This window comes from Crocodylus siamensis, chromosome 3 (assembly GCF_052110815.1).
Source record: "Crocodylus siamensis isolate JL-2025a chromosome 3, ASM5211081v1, whole genome shotgun sequence".
Lineage (NCBI taxonomy): Eukaryota > Metazoa > Chordata > Crocodylia > Crocodylidae > Crocodylus > Crocodylus siamensis.
Genome location: NC_143397.1, coordinates 135,725,874 through 135,734,811, shown reverse-complemented (window position 1 = coordinate 135,734,811; position 8,938 = coordinate 135,725,874).

Genomic DNA, 8,938 nt, shown 5'->3' with positions numbered 1-8,938 from the left:
ACATGGCATACTTCCCTCTTCTTCAAGTGTGCATAACAGGGCTGCTCTTTGCTCATCACAAATCAAAAAATCAGTCTCATATTTTACGTGTGAATACCTTCTTTGTAACAACTTTGCTTCCAGAGCATCTCTGGAAGAAATACTGGCCAGCCAAGGTCACCTTCTTTGGATGAGGAGGGCAAAAGCCCCTACAGTCCATGCCAATCAGATTGTGGGGTAAAATTCCTCCTGATCCCAAATGCAGTGATTGATTTGACCTTGAGCAGAGGAACAAGATCCTGTAGCCAACAGAAGCATCAGCACAGTCCAGTCAAAATCAGCTGCCTTAGCTGTGGCCAATCCTTAATGCTTCTGAGGAAACGGGAAGAAACCTTCACAGATACTAGTAGCATATGAGGGAAAAAATGTTTCCTGGTCCCTGAAGTGTGAGATTACCAGATACCGTCCATTATGGGGACCACAAGCACAACTCCACAGATCACATGGCCTGACTGCAGAGTCAGAATTCCACTTCATGTCATCCTCTCCTCTCCCTAAACACATCCCAACTCCTTTAGTCCTTTGTAAGCAAGCCAGCGTGCTGCTCTGCTTAATTCTCCTGCTGCTGCACACAGTCCTCTCCTACTGGCACCTGCAGACCTCTTTTCATGGTCTCTGAGCAAAGTTCTAGGCGGCCTCCTGGATGTGTGGGTGAGTAGAAATCAGTACACTCCAGACATTATTTCTTCTACATAGATCCTGACCAATTCTTATTTGCTTCCTGAAAATCTCCAACAATGGAGTCTATTCCATGGTCTGTCTTCTAACAGTTAAGAAGTTTTTCCCAATACCCAGTCTAAATCTACTTTGCTACAATTTCAAGCCATTGCTACCCACTGTTTTTTCGGCAATGGAGAAAAGTTGTTCTCTCCTTTATGGCAGCCCTTCAGATTTTTGAAAACTGTTATCATGTCCCCACTTAATTGTCCTTTCTGCAAGGTAAAAATGCTGTTTTCTCGACTGCTCCTCCTATGGCTTGCCTTCCAGCCCCTTTACCATTTTTGTCACCTGCCTTGGGACCTTCTTTGATTTTCCATATTTTTTAAAATGCAAAGCCAATAACTGCCCTAGATCAGTGGTTCTCAAACTTTTTTGTACCAGGACCCCTTTGTAAATACCAATGGCCAGTCCCAACCCAGTAAATAGTCTAAGTAGAAAAAAGCCCCCTGGTTCTGCCTGTACCCCTCACTCCCAACCCGCTGTCCCCAGATCCCAGCCCTGCAGTGTGTGGGGTAGAGGGGGTCCCAAGCAGCCCCTTGCAGGCTGGAACTCTGCCAGCCTGCAAGGGAACAGCCATGGTTTCCCATGTCTTTCTACTTTAAAGGAAAATCCATTTTTAAAGTTTGTTGATCCATTTTTAAAGTTGGTTCGTGACCCTTTTATATACTCTTGAGACCCACGGGTTGAGAAACACTGCTCTAGATGAGGGCTAAGTAATACTGAGAAGAGTGGCACTATCGCCTCCTGTATTTTGCACCAAAACTCCAAATGACACCTAATTCAGTATTCTTTTTTTTTTCCCCAGCTGCATTACATTGCTGACTTGTGCTGAGTCCGAGTATGAGCACTCTGTTAGGGAGTTGCCTGTCTACTGCTTCAAAAATAATGACTACACAGGCTGGTTCGTCAGCAAAAAAGCTTAGGGTTATTACTTAACAAAGCACCAGCTCACTAGTGCTTGTCCAGAGGGTTACAGGACATTAGTTCTGAGTAGTAAGGGACAGGCATAACTCATCATTGTTGGCATCTTCTCAGCCTAATACAAATTCCAAAGATTTCCAGTCTTTCTTTTATACATGGATTAAGCAGCTCTGTTTACATGAGGCATTTACATAACAAACATTGATAACTCTACCGAATTACCCTAATCCTCAAACCTCCCGCCATTATCTTTGGCACCACCCTTATCAATCAACCTTGACAATCAACATTAACACACTGCTGTGCATCAAAGGCACCCTAGTCATGTCAATCATCCTTTAGTGAGGCCTGCTTTGATCAATGCTCTTAGCAAAGCCTTTGTATGAGCTGACAAGATGCTTATGTTAATCAATACCCAAGTGAGGATCCAGATACTTCTTAGCAGTGCTGCCACTGAACTAGTTTTCTTTCACTCTATTTGCGTTTTTGATAATTTTTCCCTAGAGGTTCCACCTTGTATTTATATGCATTGGACTTCATCCTGTTGTCTCTAGCCCAACTATCTAAACTATCAAGATCCTTCTCAATTCTACTCCCATCTTCCACGGTGAAAGTGTTCCAAGCAGCCCCTTGCAGGCTGGAACTCTGCCAGCCTACAAGCCACTGTTTCCCATGTTTTTCTCCTTTAAAGGAAAATCCTTCCCACTTTCGCATCACCTTTTATTATTACCCTTTGCTTGTGGCAATTAAGCCAGATACCGATGCACCTTATACTAGTTTTATCTTGTCCACATTTCTCTAGTTTGCTTCCAAAACGGTCATGTGGGACTTCGTCAAATTCATCCACTCAAATAGTTACTCGGTCAAAGAAGATATAATTTGTTTGACATGATTTGCTTTTAGAAAACCAAAGTTGGCTGTTAGTGATTAGTGGAGATCTGGGTTTTCCGTTTCCCATGGAAAAAATTGAGAAAAGCTGCAGATTTCCCCGTTTGCCAGAGGGAAACATGGACTTCTCATTTTAATAGAGAAACCCGCGGATTTGGCAGTTTGGCAAAGAGCTCTCTGTAGGCTGGAGAAGTTCTAGCCTGCAAGGGGCTAGGGGGCTGGAGTGGGATGAGGGCAGTCAGGCAGGGGGCACCATGTGCATGTATATATGCATGTGGTCACCAGGTAGCCTGAAGAGCAGCTGCTGTAAGTAAGTGGGGGGAGAGGAGAAGAGAATTGGGAGGGAGTTGGGCAGGGCTGGGGCTGCTGCCCAGCTGGGTAGTGCGTGGGGCTTGGGGCCCAGGGCTACAATGCATGGCTGCAAGGTCCTGGGGGGAGCAAGACTGGGTTTGGCCCCGCCCCTGACCGAGCCAGCAGTAGGTAGGCAGCAGGGAGCGGGGAGCCAGGCTCTGGGCTCTCCTCTGCTACAGCAGCCACCGCCTCCTGTGGGGGGCAGGGAGCTATGGATCCAGGTCCCTGGCCCTGGCAGCTGGGGGCCACCTCCAGCAGAGCTGGGGGTGGGGGGCAGTCAGGGGGCTGTGGGGAGAGGGGAGTGAGGAACCTGGACCTGCGTCCTGGTGAGTGAAGGGGACAGGAGGAGCTTTGATTTTCCATGATAAAAAACTCAAAATCAAATACCAAAATTTATAGGTATTTAAAATGTATTTTTATAGTGATTGAGGCACTGGTAGACTTCCAAATTGCTTTAAAATGATAAATATATCAGTAAAACTGTGTTCAACTGATATCTATCTATCTTATCCATTTATCTAGTGGCCTTTCATCTTAATCACAGATTTTGGGGTTTTTTCCAGAGAATATTCCTTTTTTTTTTTTAAATCAGGGAAAACTAGGATACCTGGTGATCAGTCTTTTCTCTTCCTTACTTATTTAACTTTCTGTATTTACATCTTTCCTTTCCAGGTTTTATTGAATATCTACTCTTTGTTTCTTAGCTTTTGTTTTATATAAACACATTTTAGGGCAAGGAACAAAACAGTAAACCCAACACTGATGCATGTGGTTGAGTAATGATCTGTAATGCCTGTATGTACGTTATAGACATTGGACACAAAAGCAATGGCCTGGATATAAAGACAATGTACCTGAATATAGGTAGCACTTGTAATCCCTGAATCAATAAAAACTCCATAAAATACAGATCAAGCATCAGGGTACAAGTAAATCTCTCTTAATCCTAATGTTCTATGATGTCATTGGCTCAAAATGTTTGATTCTTACACATTAGCTCTGTTTAAATAGGGTATATGGGAAGCACTCAAACCTTCATTAATATCCATGTACAACAATTATTTTCAGCTTACACAGACGGGCAAATATAATGCATGGGAAACAAAAATGAATTTTCCCAATATTCCTAATCACATTAAGTAAAGATTGTCATGGAATGTCACCTATATACATTGTTTTCAAAAATATACATTCCAAATCCCCACTTGGTGCACTTAATGCATTTTCCATAACCAGTGTAAGCTGCTCTGCTGTAGAAACAGATACCATCCCCATTTTATACGGCTTAAAAGCACACATTAATCACTGCCTCTGCCATTTATTTCTTAATCCTATAATTAATTGCACCCTTTAAGGAAGCCTTTCCTATAATTCTGGTCCTCATGAAAAGAGCTCTAACTATACTGCATTGTGTTATACTTTATTCGCTTTACGTTGCTGCAAAATGACTGAGACACATACCATAATTTCTCAGATACAACACACCATTTTTGACAGAATGAAGAAAAAAAGATTTTTCCTTGAAAATACTGGTAAGTAGAGTTTTTTCCAAGGAAAAAAATACATGCAGTTGGGATAGCAAAACATTAACACTTAGTCACTGGATGTCACAGGGGCTGCTGCCTCAACAAAACTGACAGACCTGTCTTCTTCTCGAGCTGAGCTGGGTGGGCAGTCAGCAGCTTGCAAGTAGTTAAAAAAAAAATGTGTCTCCTGTAGTTGCAGTTTTCCAGGATGGTGTATTGGTGTGAAGTGAAAATAATTAACTTTTCTCCAGTCCATTAGTTACTAAAGAGGCTTTTAAAAAGTACCTAGCAGGCAGCGGCATTTGTCAGACTGATAACACCCACAAAACAATCCTAAAAAGAATTGGCAAAGGGGGTCTTTGGCCTGCTGATAATTTTTAATAAATCTCAGAATACTGGAAAAATTCCAGAATGCTGGAAGAGAACTAATTAATGTCAGTCAACATGGCTTTATAAAAAAAAAAAAAGGGCACATATTGAACAGTGCAGGTGATCAACCACAGGAATGCAGTACCAAGGAAAACAATGAATCATCCTTAGATCTAGATAAGATGCCTTTCTGGAAGATATGCTTTAGCCAAATACAAGTTAGTGGGCTCAGTAGATCAACAACTGAGTTAATACCTATGGTGAATTTATGAATAAGACAGCCCAATATGATACAAGCCTTTAGGCCCGTCCTACATGGAGATTTAGGGATCCAATGAAAAATACCTGAGTTACTGGGACAGATCTGAGAAATAAAAGAGGAACCTTTCTAATCATCAGGCCTGGAGCAAAATAAATCAGACCTGGAGATCACCAGAGTGGAGAACTTTTGAGTGATCAACTGTGCTGTGCTTTGATTGACTGTGAAAAACCAATACAATGTGGCTATAAAAGAGGCAAACACAATCCTCAGGTCATATCAAATGGGGTATATCCTGTAAAGACATAGGGAAATAATAATCCTATCGTACAAGGCAGTAATGGGACATTACAGTAGTTTGAACACTATGTACAATGCTGGTCAATAAAAATGGACCGAGACTGGAAAAAGTGCAGAGAAGAGCTACTACACACAGCCCAAGGCAGTTACAGCAATTGAACCTCCACCCCAATACCTCCCACTGGATCTGCCCCTGGCTGTGAGTCTTAAATTGAGAGATGGGCATGACAGAGTTGCTTGTTGCTGGCTAAGAACCAACAGTAACTAGAACAAAGCAAGAAAGCGGCAACAAGCAGAAAGTGGGGATCAGCTGTAAAGTGGAACTATCAAGAGAATTATGCTTACGTTTTCATCCCCACTCACATCCATGGAGAAGGGCTGAGTTTGGCGTGGAGCCTTTGCCCCCAGGAGAAGATGGGGAATGGAATAATACTCATAGCACTAGGAATATGTTACCCTGTGGTATCACAGTTACTCTTACACTTCCCTGCACTACACTGCTCTTCAGGGCTTAGCTAGGAATTGTTTTAGTCAATCTGGGTTAGGACTCCTAAAGCTGTTGCATGTCCCACCTTATTTTCCAACGTTGTATATACTTGAAAAATAAGAATATTTATGGGGTCCCAAACAAGAGCTAAGAAATGAGTAGCCTGATATCTGTTTCCTACACTACTTTCCAATAAGCAAAAGGTACTTAACATGGAGCATTCAACCACAAAGTCTGAGGGAACAGTCTTACAACATGCACTTTTACAACATCAATAATGAAGTTCTACAGAAGGGCAGTTACAATATATTCTAGCGCAAGCACAGGCTTCTTGTTTTGCCATCGTATGCCAAGTGACGAGTTATGGTTTGCATCAAGATGTTCAAACCACAGTGATTCTTTTTGGTGTGAAAAATCTGTGGAGTGGCATCTACTTGGGGCCAAGCTAATTGGCAAACTTGGTAGTGGCTACTCACTGGGAAAATTAATCATCTTCCATTCACTTAGCACAAATTTAATTGTTGCCTTCCTGAATATCAGCTTAGCTCCCTTAAGTTCATTATCACACAACAGTAGCCTGTCCTGAGGCAGGAAAAGCACGCAAGGTGAAGGATGAATCAGCAGCAGCAACATTATCGCATACTCTGACCAGAGCAACATTATGAGTTGTCTGACAAAGCATGCCTGAAATCATCTGTTAATGTATCATGCTGGAGCCAGCCACCCTATTATGGCACTGTCTTCCCTTGATGATAAGGGAGCCATGGTGATGCCTAATCAGTAAGCACATTCATGGATACAAGCTTGGTTGATTAGCAACTGTTAGATTAAGCAAATTCTGTTTGCCTCAGTTTAGCTCATGATTATACCAGTATATTTTGATGGTGCATCTAACTGAATTGTGGCTGCTAATACTTACATAGGCTTCTCCTTCACCCAGCAGCTCCTTAATTGGTGCCTAAATGATCGCAGATGCATAATGACTATTTCACTTGCGCCTTAAGTTGATGCCCAGTAAAAATACTTTAATGAGCTCTTATTTACTGACCTGTTCAAAGGATAATTCAGTAGCACTAGTCAAATGCCTGTTTAATTACCTCTTACTACATTGGGACCCAACTGATACCTAATAAGCCCTTCATTGGGAAGTACTGAACTAAGCTTCCTAAACAATCACATGAATATCTATCTACTTAGGAACTTAATTGACACCTACTTATTTGATGCCAATTTAATGAATTTCTATTAAATAAGCACCAGCCTAATAAGTGTTTATATCCAAGAGGCTTACTTAATTTGTGCTTTGATGGAAGGTTCTGGAGTTAGCTGTCATAGCAAAATTGACTTCGTACCCAGAAGCGCAGTGCAGCTCCCAGAGCTGAGCTGCTGCCATGGGCAGCAGAGGGGAGGGGCAAGCTAGAAGCTTGCCATAGATATGGATGGCATGCATGGGCTTTGGAGTTGACCCTAAACATCAAGGTATATAGAGGATAAATATCATCAGGATAAATTGTGCTGGCTTTGTACACTGATGGATACAAGTTACACTGGGGTCCAAAGGAAATCATGACCAGCTCTCACCTGGTAGTTGCTATTATTATAGGGCCTTGTCACCAGATGGCAGGGGAATGAGTCATAATGTGCTTGCATTGAGCAAACAATGCTCCAAGATAGAAGCAGATGCCCAACACTTGCACTTACGTAACTTACACAAGTGTAGCTTTGCTCATGATTTTTCCTGGGGTAGATCTACATTAGATTCTAAAAATCATCAAATGTAGAAGACTACATGCTGTGTGGCTATCCTTCATTTACACTGGTGCAAATACATGAAGCATCTAGGCCCAGGGTGGCTAAAAGAGCATATGCCCTATTGAAAAAAACCCAGCAGGCTTGTATTCCTACTTTATTCACATGCAGTCACTGGAAAGGTACAAGGCATATAGGGCTACAGCCACAATAGGGGCAGGGTATTGTGACACTTGGTATTACAACAACTAATTTTTAGGCACCTGGGGTAGAATCCACAGCCCTGAGCTAGGCACCCAGTGTCCCTGACACAATGATTCTCAACCAGGGACACTGGATCCTTTTAGAGGTGCTGCTAGGTGTTCATACACCTACATGATTCACGAGATAAACCCAGAGATTTCAAATAGGAATGAAGAGGTTCAGAAAGATTCTGACCTGGTGGGGTCTGTTGGGGTTCCTTTAACAGAATTGGTCTATTATTTCTCTCTAACTAAAAGAGGGAAAGCTAAGAGCTGGCCAAGGGGTAGCTTGAGTCCAAAAAGGTTGAAAACTACTGCCCTAACAGTGTGTAGGAAGTCTAAAGCACCTCAGATAGGGATTCATAGCATGAGAACACAAAACGAGCACTTCTGAAGGCAATAGGAAATGCTGAAAGGAACAGAGCATGTTTCCTTTCTCAAACTTCCTCTTGCCTCTCCACACAGACAACCCTTCACCATTTGTCCTCTAAACAGAGAGGCCCAGAAGAGAGCTGCCAACAAGTGACTTTGTGCCCCAAGACTGCTAAAACTCTGTGCAGACGAGCTCCACACAGTTGATGATGGACCTCGGCACTTGCTTAGCGAGGAACTGAAGATGCCTTCCAGCCTGTTGGGTTGGCACTCTACCCACTACTCAGCTGTGCAAAGCAGGGGTTTACAGACACACACAGCTTTATTTCCCTTTGCTGCTGCCAGAGGATTGACAGAGCAGACCATGGATCTGCTCCAACTCTGGGCATGGTGCCAATGTTTGGCTTCCATGGAGACAGTGGATAAGGCTAGACACAGGCAGAAAGCAGCCTGGAACGAGATGGGGTTGGGAGAGGTTAGGGGCCAGGTGTAATAAGAGATTTAGGTGCCTAAAACAGAACCCAAGCTCAACTCTAAAACTGGCATTGAAACAACCTCCCTAACCAGTTGTTGCTTGAGCCAGAAAGCACCTATACTGGCAGGTATCTTTTAATTTGATGCCAGGTGCCTTTTTTGGGCACATCCAGAATTGTTCCCATCTGTACAGCTCAGTGCCTGTCCCAGGCATGGCAACACACTCACTGAATCTCTTTAG